Consider the following 16,096-nt stretch of genomic DNA (forward strand, 5'->3'; position numbering starts at 1 on the left):
CCGATTCGCTGAAGATACATTTCATTAGAATATTAAATACAAATAAGATATTTGTTTTTATTTAGCAAAACATTTTTTTGGAAAGCTTGGCCTTCTCTGGCTGCTCTGAATCTTCGCTACTGGAGATTTCATGGATTAAGATTCGTACTCAGATATAAACTATGTCGACTTGCTTATTATTCGATTTATCCTCTTACAGTGATACTTTTTGTAGTTGAATATTACTTCATAAAATATTAAGCAAAGTTTTAGGAGTATCACTATTGTTTTCACTTTCACGTAACGTATTGATTCGTTCTTTTTCTTTGTTCGTCGCAGCTCCTTTATTAATAAGTAGCCATGAGCACCCTCATTGAAAAGGTCCGTAAGGGTCAAGGAGACGCTTCTGAAGCTAGAACGTGAGGACCAGCAGCCGTTGCATAGAACAAGACCGTCTTTAGTCCTAACAAATCATCTAGTCGAAGGTTTCGTAAAATAACATTTGTTAAAAATACAAACGACTTTCTTCTGGAACATTTCTAGGTGAACTTCGGTTACAAGAAGAAAAAAGGATCAATTTTATCTTAGATAACAATAATAACCATTGCAGTTTTAGGCAAAACTTGCAAATATAAGAGAGAATTGGCCTGTTATGAATGAATAGAGAATAGCCGTGTTTAGTTTCGTCGTTAGCCGTTCCGGAAAGAGCTAGGGCTGCACACAACCCACTTCTGAATAATAATAATAATAATAATAATAATAATAATAATAATAATAATAATAATAATAATAATAAACGGCTCCTTGAAGAAATGGTCAACGTACTGGAACTCGGTTCAGAAGACCCAGGATTCGATTCCCAGCCGGTTCGGGGATTTTAATAGCGTTAAGTCCTCTGGTTCTGGAACTAGGTGTCTTATGTCCGTCCTTTACACCACACTAAAACTAAAAACCACCGTAGGAAAACGCAATAGTGAATGCATCCCTTTGCATAGGATTGGAGCCACGAAAGACATCCCGTCATGAAAGTGTACTTAGTCAACATATACAGTAGTGCCTCCCCCAAGTAATGAAAAAAAGATCGCGAATAAGAAGAAAGCTAATGACTCAGTAGACTGGCACACAATATTCCATATTCTAGAAGAATTCAAAGTTGAAAAGAAAACGAGGGACTTACTTCGTAAGACGCTGACTGGCACAAATTCAAGAGTTAAATTTAAAGGTGAACTTTCTGACCCTTTTGGTATTACCACAGGACTTTGACAAGAAGATAGCTTATCTCCGTTATTTTTCAATGTTGTGCTCGAAAAAGTTATCAAGATATGGGAAAATGACACAAAGGGAATAACTATTGGGGTCCTCGCAGACAATCTAGCTATTCTTTCTATCAACAGACAGCCGGGCTGAGTGGCTCAGACGGCTAAGGCGCTGGCCTTCTGACCCCAACTTGACAGGTTCGATCCTGGCTCAGTCCGATGGTATTTGAAGGTGCTCAAATACGTCAGCCTCGTGTCGGTAGATTTACTGGCACGTAAAAGAACTGCGGGACTAAATTCCGGCACCTCGGCGTCTCCGAAAACCGTAAAAGAGTAGTTAGTGGGACGTAAAACAAATAACATTATTATTATTATTATTATTATTATTATTATTATTATTATTATTATTATTATTATTATTATTATTATTATTATTATTATTATTATTATTATTATTATTATCAACAGACAAGAAGTAGTTCAGGCTCTTGAAAAACTTCATGAAATTGCAGCTAAGACTGGGCTCCAAGTATCGTATGAAAAAACTCAGTACATGGAAGGATCTGTTCGTTACCTAGATGGGAAACCTCTAAAGACTAAATTCGACAACATTAATCAAGTGAATAATTTCAAGTACCCGGGAGAAGTAATTCAGCCCTCAGGGTGGAATCGTAGAACAAATAAGGAGAGGATCTCAAAATTACTGAAGGCCTATAACCAGAGGTGCTCACGCTGGGCATTCCGTCCCACGGGCGCCCAGCTCTATAAGTGGGCGGGCTGTTCGGCGATAAGCGAAGCATGTGCTATTCCACCACAGTGACGTTGTGGCTACGTCACAGGCCGTGAAGGTTGGGCAAAGTTCCTCCCAGTCACTCTCGATCACTGCGGCGATACCTTAGTTTGAAATGGAGGCAGAAAATAACGGGCAGAAATCCACGTCAATTTTCAGTTTACGTTATAAGAAAATAGTACATTGTGCAACAAGCAATGGCAGTAATTTAATACCTGCCGGCAAAAACGTTGTGACCCTCAAAATGCAAATTTTTCAGGAGAGGAAAAACAAATAAACAAGAGAATTGTTCGTGAATGCTTATTCTGCCATTGACAATTAGTTTAAATGAGTTCACTAGTTATTAATGCATAATAATTTTGACAAAGTACGACTTTAAAATCAAGTTATAAGGGATGATCGTTTGATGTCCGTGCAAAAAGGTTCTAACTGTAACGGAAGTAGCACATTTTTGCAGGTTACAACGTTTATACTATTGAAAATATTTATAGCTTTGTTTTTATTGTGTATAAAAAATAATGAAACATAAACCACGCTTCTTATTTGCAGTACCCATTGTTAGAGCTTCCCATTGTTTAACAAAATTCACTGAACACCAGCAGTATTGTTGTGAGAATGTTTTGCAATGATGAATAAACATTACATTGTCACTTCACTTTGTCTTTAGGTTCTCTTAAAAACCTCGATATTTTTCACGAATGTATCGATACATGTCTAGCAGATTAGCTTTCTTTTCCGCAGATACAGGCAATACCGCGTTTAATGAATACAGTGAGCAATCTGTAAAGAGAGCTAGACATATTTATATGCATATACAGTATATATAATACATTATATACGTATATAAAACAGTCGAGAATAAAAACTCTTGATTACGCATTAAAATATAAGACATGTGAATCTCCCATGAAACACGTTAACTGTCTTACTACATTTTTGCACCCGCCTGTTCAGCAAGATTTTCGTAGGCACTGATTTGTTACTGTGGGCCATATATGGTTGCCCTGAATTCCGCATGTATTTCTTTTCATTCCTCTTCCATTTACTATATTTAATTTTGCGCTTTCGTCCCCTATTTATATCGTTGCACACACTCGGATTTAGCGACACACGACTTTCCTCCTCCATTGATACTACGTTTCTACCAACGACATGAAAGATATAGACTGCTAAACATACTCGTTACAGCGCCCCTGGTTGAAGCACAGCGAACTAATTTTTGCCTGCAACTGTCATGGCGGCTGCCACTTCTTGGTCTTGACAGCCCTTATCAGTTCAATGAATATTGATGAGATTATACGTTATTGGAAATTAAAGATATATTTAAGAATAAACATGACATTTTGAAACATGCTTAATGTTGCATTGATGTTATAATGAAATAAGCGCAGTGAATATGGTGAGCATTTGCTTGGTTAAAACGAGAATTACGTATGTAGAAGAATGGATAATTCGGCGTCATGCACTAACAATAAAGTCATTCTCTACAGAAAGACATGTTATACGTACAGCAGTTCATTGAGGAATTCACACGCGTAGAGAAAGATACCACTGCCTTTTCATGACATACGGTGCCTTCAGTGTCATTCTGGTATAATTTTTGAATTTTGCTTCTTTGTCTGGTTTGTTATGTTTTAAGCTTTTTGCTACTTATGGCTACTTTCTAAGAACTGCTGTGCGACATGCAGCAAATACGTCCGTTGGTTGCTGTGTAGAATATATCTACGGCATCCTCTGCCTGTCGTAAGGGGCCACTAAATGGGGTAATCCCAGATTCTAAAGTTGAGAACACCTGACCCCTGGTTGAGTGTAGCATTCCTTCCACATACGGTATCCTACCAGCTTTACCACTTTAATATTTCTACCGGACCTCTCTTGGTCAAACCTCGCGTCATTCATTCATTCGTATCAGAAGCATACATTTTACATTGCATAATGGTACTTAATGACATACATATCAAATAGTGTCTGCCCAAAATTTTGCCAAATCACGGGCATTAGGTGTTGCAGCCATCAAGTCCTCTATTGTGCAACTTAAAGGACACTTACTACAGTTCATGAAATGGGCTGTGGTTTGGTCTTCACCACATTCGCATTGCCTGGATGTGCCAGGAAAGCCCCACTTTACCATATTGATTCTTGATCTACCAACCCCAGTGCGAAGCCTGTTCAGCGATTTCCACGTAGACCAATGTTCCTCGTGTCCTGGGGGGAGATGTTCAATTGGTAGCATCCAATCAGCAAGTTGAGGATTTCTAGTTCTCCATAATCTCAACCGTGTGGATTGGGCAGATTCGTTTAAATCTTCGGTTGTATTCAGGAAACTCCTCCTAGACCTCAATCTTCGGTGGGCAGGTTCATATCCATTTAATGGGTGTGCACATGAGGCAAGTGCTTTAGTTCTCTCATTCATGGATGCAACTTCTCTTCTTATATCTGGTGGGGCGATTCCAGCCAAACAGTAGATTCTATCTCGTGGAGTTGGTCTCAAGCAGCCAGTAATGAGTCGACATGTTTCATTTAGAGAAATGTCAACTTGTTTAGCATGACTTGATCTGTACCAAACAGGGCAAGCGTACTCTGCAGCGGAGTAACACAGAGCCAGGGCTGTAGTTCTCAACGTCTTTGGATGTGTACCCCAATTGGTTCCAGACAACTTGCGAAGGATGTTGTTTCTAGCCGACACTTTCTGCTTGATGTTCATGCAGTGTTGTTTGTAGGTGAGAGCACGATCCAATGTTACACCTAGATATTTAGGTGTTGGGCAGTGATCTAGTTGAGTATCTTCCCATACTACCTGCAATTTCCTTGACGCCTGTCTGTTCTTTAAATGGAAGGCACATACCTCGCGTGACTTCATTCGACTGAATTCATAGCCTACATTTGTTTGTTTGTTTGTTTGCTTGTTTGTTTGTTTGTTTGTTTGCTTGTTTGTTTGTTTGTTTGTTTGTTTGTTTGTTTGTTTGTTTGTTTTAACCTTGCACACCTTCTCAAAGACCGTACTCCATCAAACAACAACTTCTGCAGAGCCTTTCTATGGCAGATTCAGAGGAAATAAGCATATGTTTTGCCTGCAAGTGTCATGGCTGCTAGTGGTTCAATTAGATTCAAAGATGGCCATCAGATTAGCAGTCTATATTTTTAATGTCGTTGGTTTCTACACCCGCACGACCCGTGGCGAAATTTAAACAAAAGAAAAAAGGCGCTTAACGTACATGTTTGCCAACATAAATTCCTACATGCCTCACTTTGACCGCATACATCGTTTATGCACGGAAACCCAGCATTCTAAAAACGTTTTTTGCCGGCAGGTATTCAATTAAGACACGAGTGTCTTAATTACCATTATAGGCGAGTTGCATACGACTCTTTATACTCGACGATAATTATAACTCTATTTATTTTTTAAATATTTATAAATTTCTGTCGATGTCACTGGACAGTTGAGTTTACTGAACAGAGCGCATGCGCTGGGTTATTGATTTTCCGTGAGTGGATCAGAGACCTTGACAATGTCATACGTTTTCAAAGCTTTGATCGAAGGTTATCATAATCTCGCTTTATTTCAAATGCAAATTGCTTATTGTACAGTTGGTGAAGTGAATTTGCGGGAATGTACCGCATGGTTGTGGAATGTTGGAAGTAGAAGGTGCATTGATGTTAATATACGTGTCCAACATTTTCTATTTTGGAAACAAGTGTGAAGCTAGTGCGTTGAGAGCAGGTGCGATGCTATCCTTACCTAAGTGTTCAAAAAGTTGTATCTTAATGAAAATCTGAACTCTGATTGGCGGATAACCTGTACCATAATGAAACTTGAACTATAATGAGCCTCAATAAGATTCAGTTTTCTCGCATATAATATGTAAATTTCGACATCATCGAGAAAAAAGTTATTTATGTTTATTACAGTTTATATATTTTGATCGGATACAGTATCTGCCTCTGTGGATCAGTTGGTAGAGTGTCGGCCTCCGGATCCCAAGATAGCGGGTTCAAACCCGGCAGAGGTTGTTGGATTTTTGAAGGGCGGAAAAAAGTCTATTAGACACTCCATGTCGTACGATGTCGGCATGTAAAAGATCTCTGGTGACACATTTGGTGTTTACCCGACAAAATTAATTAAATCTCAGTCATAGACGCCCAAGAAAGTTTCGGTTTACTCGGTCTGCCATCTAGTGGGCCTAGAGTAAAACGGAACGTCGAAATTGACGAGCAGACAGCCAGATGGCGTCAAATTGAAATGTCTGCACACGGTAGCTGAGGCCATACGATTATTATTATTATTATTATTATTATTATTATTATTATTATTATTATTATTATTATTATTATTATTATTTATCGGATACAGTAAAGAGTTAGGCTTACAACCTCAAATATTTTAATAATGTATGTAATGAATTACAGTTTTCAATATTACATTTTAAGAGGTTCTTTAAAAACAGTTCTAACATTATACGAAGTTAACGTGGAATAGTTGTTGCTTGTGGTTGTTTGGTTTAAATTATCTGATAAACTCACCAACAGTCCAATCATGCTTACCGGGAATAACATCAATGAGTTTATTTATTTGAAGGCGTACTGTACATATACCGGGTACATATATTTACGTTGTTGTTGTTGTACTTTAATCTTGTATAGTAAATATCTATGTCCTCACTCATGATGAAACCCCCTTTCGCCATTTAGAGGCTAGCTGTTATCACCAGACGCCTTGTTACATTTTAAATACGATTTTCAGAAATTCAGTGAACAGGGAAAGACACACAACACTACAACACTGCAAAATAATGGTTTCATTATTTAATTATATTAATTTTTGCTTAATGAATAACAGGAATTTTTCTGGGTTTCTTAATGAAAACACCGTCATTCCGAAGCAAGGAATTGTAAATCGCAGCTTATACGCTTAAAACTTTTGTAGACTCTAATACGAGCATTATAACGTGTCAGTTTTCTTTGAATGAATTAATAAATATAAGAAAATAAAACAGACTGTTTATATCGAACGCAGTATAAATCAAACAGGAATATCTTGAAAAGGTTAGGGTTTTTTGTTGCGATTATATAGCTTTATTTTAAATTTTAAATAATGTCCCCCAATCATCTTAGGTGATTAGTGGAGAGCTTCGTAATCACAATCGAACATTAATGCTTCCTCGCTTCCCGAAAAATTGTGTCCGCTCTCTCGCTTCACTTTGACGTACGCTTGTTACGTAAGCTGCCCGCATCTGTGTCACGCCTGCTCACCCTTCCTGCAAGATCTGCCTTACAAGCGCTACACCAGGCTGTGATAGCCACACGAAATTATTTTTATTGGTTTTACCACACGATATTATAGTGGAACTAGTGTTACCCCTGACCAACTTCTTAGCTGAATGGTCATCTTAGTGGTCTTCGTTTCAGTTCCGACGTGGCTGGACATTTTAGTCGAGTTTGGTTAATACCTCTCTCTCAGAATCTGAGTATTGGTGATTGTCCCTACACGCATTCGACTACCAACACACCTGTACATACGATTAGCACCAGGAAGGGCATCCCCTTGTAAAACTGGACTTAATTGTCTTAATTATCATTAGTTCCGACCTCAGGTAGTTGGGAAAAGACCGGGGAAGAAAACTAGTTGTACCCATGCGCTTCGCGATATGAACCAATGGCAATCTATTTTAAGAAATAACGTCGGCAATTAAATGCGTTTTATCAATCGATTGGATCGTGTTAGAATAATATTAATAAAGAGGTGAATCAGGTTCATCGTATTATTCAAATTAAAGGGCAAAATACTGTACATTCAGCAGAACAGATATATAAAAGTTGTCCCCTGTAGATTTATTTAAAATTTTTAGTCATATTTTTAAGTGCCAATTTACGAATGTTTTTCCGAAGCACACGCGCCTTATTCTTTTGGAAGAGATATAGGGCTTTCATTTTGTTTCCTGGCCGGACGATCGCATATAGATGTGATGGGCCGGGACCGAAACACAACACTACACTACACTAGCACGGGGATATTGATTACGTTTGGGTAATGATAGCGTGCATTGTAAATGAGTACCAACCGTGTCACTGGCGATGTTCAAAGTGGTGTCGTCCTGCATTCACACATTCCTGGCGTGTTTTGATAGAATGTCCATTCACACGCTTTAGTTCTGCTCTCCTGATTTCTGTTCTTATATTTTCTTGAAATTATTATACAGTTTGAGGATTGTTCCTGTATGCTTTAATACATTTGTAGGTTTTCTCACGAACAAGTCACGCACGGTATGATCGAGGGAACGGGGTGGCCACAACTCTTTAGAAATTATTCTGTCATGAAAATTCTCAGTTATATCGTCCATGGAATCAGCAGCATATTGTTGGAAATATCCATTTTCTCTCTCATTTAAAATGAAAACCTACAACCTGTTTTCCAGTCAGTGACCGGGTCAGGGATGGAATGAATGAAGCCCCCATCTCGCGGCGAGGATAGGAATTGTGCCGGCTGCCGAAGCCTGTCGCACCCCTCTGGGGCAATGATTAATGACTGACAGATGAAATGAAATGATATTGGAAAGTGTTGCTGGAATGGAAGATGACAGGGAAAACCCGGAGGAAAACCTGTCCCGCATCCGCTTTGTCCAGCACAAATCTCACATGGAGTGACCGGGATTTGAACCACGGAACCCAGCGGTAAGAGGCTGACACGCTGCCGCCTGAGCCACGGAGGCTTCTTTCTCTCTCACTATCTGGCAATAACTGAAAAAATGGTGCGAGCATATCCCCGCGGTACCTCTCTGAATTTACCGTATCGTTAAAATAGATAGGACTTTTACAAGTCCAGATCCCTTTCCCTTCGCCTCAAACTTCGACACTATGAAACCGTAGTAAGACGTTCGGTACTTTACGCCTGAGAATACTTGAACATTGTCAAAAAAGGTACAATTCAGGAATCTGGAACCGAAAGGTGAAGAGAGGTGAATACAGAACTAGGCACAATAACGAGCTTTACCAACATTTAGAGAGCATTACATCAGCCATGAGAATGAGGAGGCTTGTCTTCTACGGTCACTAGTAAAGCAACCCACAATGCAAAGATGAAGGAATACTGGGCTAAGAAGAAAGCTCACCAGAGTTAGGAACAACGTCTTATAGCGCAGCATACGAGTACCCAGCACTTGCTGTTTAACTCCTGAGCGCCAATTTCGAAACCGCCAACTCGATCTCCTCGCGAAGTTTGGGGAATTTTCGATTTGTCAAGGATCTTAGGATATCAGGAAATGCCTCATTAAGTAACGTTTATTTGCATTTGTACACCTAACTTTATACCTCTCTGTACTTCGAGTTCCATTTACTAGTATGTATTACCTCCTTAACGTCGCGAAAATTTACCTCCACACTTCCTCGGGGTTTGGTACTAAATTATTTATTTATTTATTTATTTATTTATTTATTTATTTATTTATTTATTTATTTATTTATTTATTTATTTGAAAGCACACAGGCAGTAGGCCCAATACAGTACCTTCTTAACACAGCAATACGTATAATAGACTACATATGTAAGTAAAAATAAATACAAAATAAAAATAATGAAGAGAAAGAAACGGAAGAATAAAAACACATATACAGAGAAAATAACTATCTAAAATACCTTAAGGAGCACAGGCTTTTAAATGTTCATTAATTTGTTCTTTCTTTCTTTCTTTCTTTCTTTCTTTCTTTCTTTCTTTCTTTCTTTCTTTCTTAATCTGTTTACTCTCCAGGGTTGGTTTTTCCCTCGGATTCAGTGAGGGATCCCACCTCTACCGCCTCAGGGCAGAGTCCTGGAGCGTGAGACTTTGGGTCGGAGGATAAAACTGGGAAGGAGGACCAGTACCTCGCCCAGGCGCCCTCACCTGCTGTGATGAACAGGGGTCTTGTGGCAGGGATGGGAAGATTGGAAGGAATAGATAAGGAAGACGGAAGGAAGCGGCCGTGGCCTTAAGTTAGGCATCATCCTGGCAAAACCTGGAGGAGAAGTGGGAAACCACGGAAAACCACTTCGAGGATGGCTGAGGTGGGAATCGAACCCACCTCTACTCAATTGATCTCCCGAGGCTGGGTTGAGCCCGTTCCAGCCCTCGTACCACTTTTCAAATTCCGTGACAGAGCCAGGAATCGAACCCGCACCTCTGGGGGTGGGAGCTAATCACGCTAACCACCACACCACAGAGGCGGACAATTCTTTTTTTCAGGAAACTTTTTTTGTATTTGTTTTACGTCGCACCGACACAGATAGGTCTTATGGCGACGAAGGAAACTTTAAGCCCGCGAAATCTATGGGTCCTCGCTTTGGAAGACACGTTTCCCACAGGGTGGAAGAAAAAATGCTTACTTTACGTACTTCTCCTGTTTTACTTTTGAGCCGAAATTGACTGCCCCGCCCAACTCGGCACCGTGGGTAGTTTTTGGTATGTTCAGTTTTCTTCAGGGGTCTTCGTGTTATCAGGATCACTGGTACCAAGTTCTATGGTTCTTGTCATGGTTTAGATCCCTCAACTTCTACAATAATAATAATAATAATAATAATAATAATAATAATAATAATAATAATAATAATAATAATAATAATAATAATGTGTAGCCACAGCGACAGTGTGTATTTATTCATTTGACATAATCCAGGCAGTCTGATGTCAGCTTCGACGTTCAGTTTTACTCCACCGGATCGCAAAGATAATTTTTATTAATTTTCTGGGGAAACGCCAGTTGTACAGCAAAAGAAACGAGAGGAATTGGGAAAGGACAGTAGGTCAAAGTCTCGATTCTCTTTTAAAGATAATGTTAGTACCGATAAGAGGCAGGGGCTGAGATGTCTCGTGTCTTAGTCCACATCCGTCGCCAGTGCACGTGTTCGTTTCGCTCTCTTCCGTATGTTAATGACGAGCATTGCACGCCTGCCAAGGCCAATCTTGTTATGCTTTGATCACGAAACCTGTCTTTCGCCAGCTCTCCTGCAGTGCACGTATACGCACCAAACCTGCCTCTCCTATAAATCTCATCGCCGCACCGCGATACATGGGGGATTAGATGTTCAAAATGGTTCACAACGAATGCTCTGGAAGTGTGGAGATCGTAAAAGGTCTAATAAACTTTATTTGGAACTCATGACCCTTGATCGGCCTACTCACGAGTTACAAGTACAGCCATGACTTTTTTCCCGCTATAATTTATGTACGATGTCGTGAGAAAGAAACCACTTGTTGCGTCATTGTGCAAAATACACTTTGCACTGTCACTTTAATTTCAATGTAATAATATTCTAAACTACTCATAAAATGCTTCATTTATATCTGATTCACAAAGAAACCATTAATAATAATAATAATAATAATAATAATAATAATAATAATAATAATAATAATAATAATAATAATGGTGTGTAGCCTCCGGAGAGACCTGGTACAGGTCGTTAACTTGACGCCGTACAGGAGACCTGCGCATCTTTGAAGATGAATTCTAATGCTGAACACGGCTCAAACAACTTCCCCCAGAGCCATAAGAATTAACTAATGAAAGATAACATCCCCGACCCGGCCGAGAATCGAACCGGGGACCCCTTGAAGCAAAGTTCAGCATGCTAATCATTCAACCGAACAAGTGGCCGTGCGGTTAGGGTCGCGCAGTTGTGAACTTGCATGCGGGATATATTGGGCTCGAACCCCACTGTCAGCAGCCCTGAAGATGGTTTTCCGTGGTTTCCCATTTTCACACCAGGCAAATACTGGGGCTGTACATTAATTAAGGTCACGGCCGCTTCCTTCCCTCTCGTAGCCTTTTCCTATCCCATCGTCTCCTTAAGACCTATCTGTGTCAATCATTTAGCCATGGATCCGGACATAATAATAATAATAATATCATACAGTACGCACGTTAGTGAAAAAACGTCTTAAAACAAATATTGTATTCGGGAGATAGTGGGTTCGAACCCCACTCTCGGCAGCCCTGAAGATGGTTTTCCGTGGTTTCCAGTCTTCACACCAGACAAATGCTGGGACTGTACCTTAATTAAGGCCACGGCCTTTTCCTATCCTATCGTCGCCGTAAGACCTGTCTGTATCGGTAATGCTGATGATGATAATTATAATCCGCTCATTAGGTTACAGAACGTCCAAGCAAATTACAAAATCTCTGCAGGACAGTAAACTTCATCTTCCCTACACTTTTAAAGCATTTCTTGAGGCTATGCTTACAGGGCGACGCAAGCTTCTTCCCAATTTACGTACGTATTTTAAGTGAAGTTCACGAAGTTGTAAATGAATTCGAACCTGTTTCTGGTCAGATGGAACCATTTGTATGAAAGAATGACAGTGTTTGGATATGAAAATAACTTGAAAGTGATGTGTAATGCGGGGAATGTCTATGCCGATACGACTGTTAATTTTGCTATTTACCGGAGCCATCAAAACAGTTTTGACATATGTTTTAGGGTTGGGGGTTTATCTGAAATTAGCGTGGACAAAAAACCTGCACCGTAACCAGGCAACCAGTGTACGTCATATAGATGGGAGGGCGATACCGTTTTGGTGGACATGTTTTTGGAAGATGATATTGGACTTGACAAAAGAGTGACTGAATGGGTGGCTCTGTTTCTAGAAAGTAGAACTCGGAGAATTATAGTAGGTGAAGCTTTATTTGTCTCTGTAATAATTGAGAGGGGAATTCCACAAGGCAGTATTATTTGACCTTTATGTTTTCTTATAAATATCAATGATATGTGTAAAGAAGTGGAATCAGAGGTAAGGCTTTTCGCAGATGATGTTATTCTGTACAGAGTAAGTTACGATATTGTGAGCAACTGCAAAATGACCTCGATAATGTTGTGAGATGGACAGTAGGCAATGGTATGATGATAAACGGGGATAAGAGTCAGGTTGTGAATTTCACAAATAGGAAAAGGCCTCTCAGTTTTAATTACTGCGTTGATGGGGTGAAAGTTCCCTTTGGGGATCATTGTAAATACCTAGGTATTAATATAAGGAAAGATCTTCATTGGGGTAGTCACATAAATATGATTGTTAATAAAGGGTACAGATCTCTGCACATGGTTATGAGGGAATTTAGGGGTTGTAGTAAGGATGTAAAGGAGAGAGCATATTTGTCTCTGGTGAGACCCCAACTAGAGTATGGTTCCAGGGAATGGGACCCTCACCAGGATTACTTGATTCAGGAACTGGAAAAAATCCAAAGAAAAGCAGCTCGATTTGTTCTGGGTGATTTCCGACAAAAGAGTAGCATTACAAAAATGTTGCAAAGTTTGGGCTGGGAAGACTTGGGGGAAAGGAGTCGAGCTGTTCGACTAAGTGATATATTCCGAACTGTCAGTGGAGAGATGGCGTGGGAGGACATCAGTAGACGAATAAGTTTGGGTGGTGTCTTTAAAAGTAGGAAAGATCACAATATGAAGGTAAAGTTGGAATTCAATAGGACAAATTGGGGCAAATATTCGTTTATAGGAAGGTGAGTTAGGGATTGAAATAACTTACCAAGGGAGATGTTCAATATATTTCCAGTGGCATTGAAATCATTTAAGAAAAGGCTAGGAAAACAACAGGTAGGGAATCTGCCACCTGGGTGACTGCCCTAAATGCAGTGGTGATTGATTGATTGATTGATTGATTGATTGATTGATTGATTGATTGATTGATTGATTGATTGATTGATTGATTGATTGATTGATTGATTGATTGATTGATTGATTGATTGATTGATTGATTGATTGATTGATTGATTGATTGATTGATTGATTGATTGATTGATTGATTGATTGATTGATTGATTGATTGGCGTATTAGACCCATAAAGAGAGGCTGTAAACAAAACAATAGCGAATAACGTTAACGGGAAAACATTAAGATTCTGAACATTGTGGAAGGAAGAGAAAAATATTTATTGTAATTATGTATTATTATTATTATTATTATTATTATTATTATTATTATTATTATTATTATTATTATTATTATTATTATTTGCATATGGACACTGTTGGGTCACACATTACATTTATGATTCGCCTTTCTAACAGACCATATTGCTTTCATTCTTTCACTGTGTGCCTGTTTTCTTTGCTCTGACCACTTAATCCCCGATCTTTTAGGGACTAACAAAAATCGAACGCTTTGTTTTATCCATGCTAATGTGACAGTAATGTTAAAATGCTAGTAGTTTTTCATATCTCTGGAGTAAGTACAGCAATACTTTACTAAGTATTTCTTATGTTTCTGTCTGGGCCTTTTCCGGATCAGTTTTAACATCTTGTATCCATTGTACGTAGGACTGAATTAGTCGGAAAGTTGTGCTATCCAACGTAGCAAAATAAAATGTTACCACAAATGTATTCTTTGCATGTTATAAAGTGGCTTAAATCCAAAAGTGAATGCAGGTTCGGTGGCCGAAAAGTATCATGCCTTCGAGTTACGTGGCTCATATCGGTGGCTCAGGTACTCGGGATCAGGAAGCATATACACTGGACCGCTACAGTGAATTTACGTCACTGCCGTTGGAAAAAAGTGCCGATCGTATTATTTTGGTCTTTTTCACAGTCTTATGTGTTAAAGTCGTAAGGTTAAACTTTTATCTGTATGGACAATGGCCTTATCAGCTCTGTAGACATTGTACTGTCATTCAGGCCTGAACAATAGACCAACTGGTATTCGCACTGCTCTTTTCCTAGTTCCACAACCTGTTAAATAAAGAGAGCATTATGTACTGTACTCCGAGCTTTTCGATACCACGTTCGATTACTGAGATGGGTTACTGCGAGATGCTGTCGTACTAAATCTCTTACCAGCCTTATAACGTCAAGAATTACCATCTAATCGCCGTAAGTTATTGTTTTCTTTATTTTAAATTTATTTTTTGTAGACTGAGGTCCACCGAGCGGAGTGGCCGAGCGTGTTAACGCGCTACAGCTATGGAGCCAAGCTTTGCACTCGGGAGACAGTGGCTTCGAACCCCTATTTTCTCTTGCAGGTAAATTGTGGAACAGTTCCTTTTTTTAAAGGCTGCAGCCGATTCCTTCAAAAGCCAAAGTGGGGACTTATACCTTTGAACATAGAAAAATAGGATGTATTAAACTTTTTTCTGCGGCAGTGGAAATTAATGCTAAAAAGATCTTAGTATGAAAAACACATTATTCCTTAGTAATATGCCTACATATTTAGAAATCATATAAACCTATGTCATTATATGTAATTAATTATTCAAAATGGCGGTGTATCGCGGCCGCTTCCCTGTTAATTTCCAAACACATGAATATTTTTAAATGATTCTCTTTTATTATGATTATTAATGTTATAGCTACAACATGGGAGAATCGGTGATCTCCACCAAGTATAAATATATTTTGTCATGAATTTTCAATTAGTCAATTTTTTCATTAAATTTTATTCGAAAATACTTTTTTTCAAACTTAACCAATGAAGCTAACTCAATAATTCTAGCATATCTTCTTCTACTCTGTGACATATATAGAATATGCATGAAAAATGTCATATTAATATCTTAAAAACTTCCAGAGTTATCAGGGAAACGGGAAATGAACAACAAACTCACCGATAGAGGGCTTGCTTGGGTGGGAGGGCTTCACGTTTTTGGTCATAGCTCCGAAAGTATTCAAGATATTAACAAAAATTTTACACTGTTATAAAGAGAAAAGTTCAGTTTTAAATTGAAAAAAATAAATTGAAAAACAGCATTTTTGGTCGGTGAAAGGTGTTGGTTCTCCCTTAAATTGAGGATGGTTGCCCAATTATCTTTCAACAATCGCCACCACCACCTTACCCCATTTCATTCACTATCATTCATTTCATCTTAATTAACTCCTAAAGTGAGGTAGGCGACAGGAAGAACATCCGGTTGTAAAAAAACATGCCATATAATTTCAACTCACTCATCGCCAATCCCGTATCAGAAAACGGGTCTAAGGGGTAGTCATACGTTGTAGACTGAGGCCGAGTATGCAATGCAGTTCGCAGGTTTCTGGAAACGCACTAGCACCGCCTGTAAATCACTGGTAAAGTGTGGCCTCCGGATCTCATGATTACGG

At 39.0% G+C, this 16,096-nt stretch overlaps 1 protein-coding gene across 2 annotated transcripts in view; it reads left to right on the forward strand.

Moving 5' to 3' along the window:
• The window catches only part of LOC136878875 (protein SERAC1), a 315,365-nt gene that overhangs the window by 83,133 nt on the left and 216,136 nt on the right, over positions 1-16,096 (forward strand). Inside the window, exon 1 of one of the 2 annotated variants that reach the window (XM_068228827.1) lies at positions 14,731-14,872. The exons of the other annotated variant lie outside the window; for it this stretch is intronic. The gene's annotated coding sequence lies outside the window, so the exon portion shown is untranslated. Of the gene's footprint in view, positions 1-14,730; positions 14,873-16,096 lie in introns of those variants that run through there. 2 annotated transcript variants of the gene reach the window in all.

This window comes from Anabrus simplex, chromosome 8, assembly GCF_040414725.1.
Source record: "Anabrus simplex isolate iqAnaSimp1 chromosome 8, ASM4041472v1, whole genome shotgun sequence".
In the NCBI taxonomy this organism is placed as follows: Eukaryota; Metazoa; Arthropoda; class Insecta; order Orthoptera; family Tettigoniidae; genus Anabrus; species Anabrus simplex.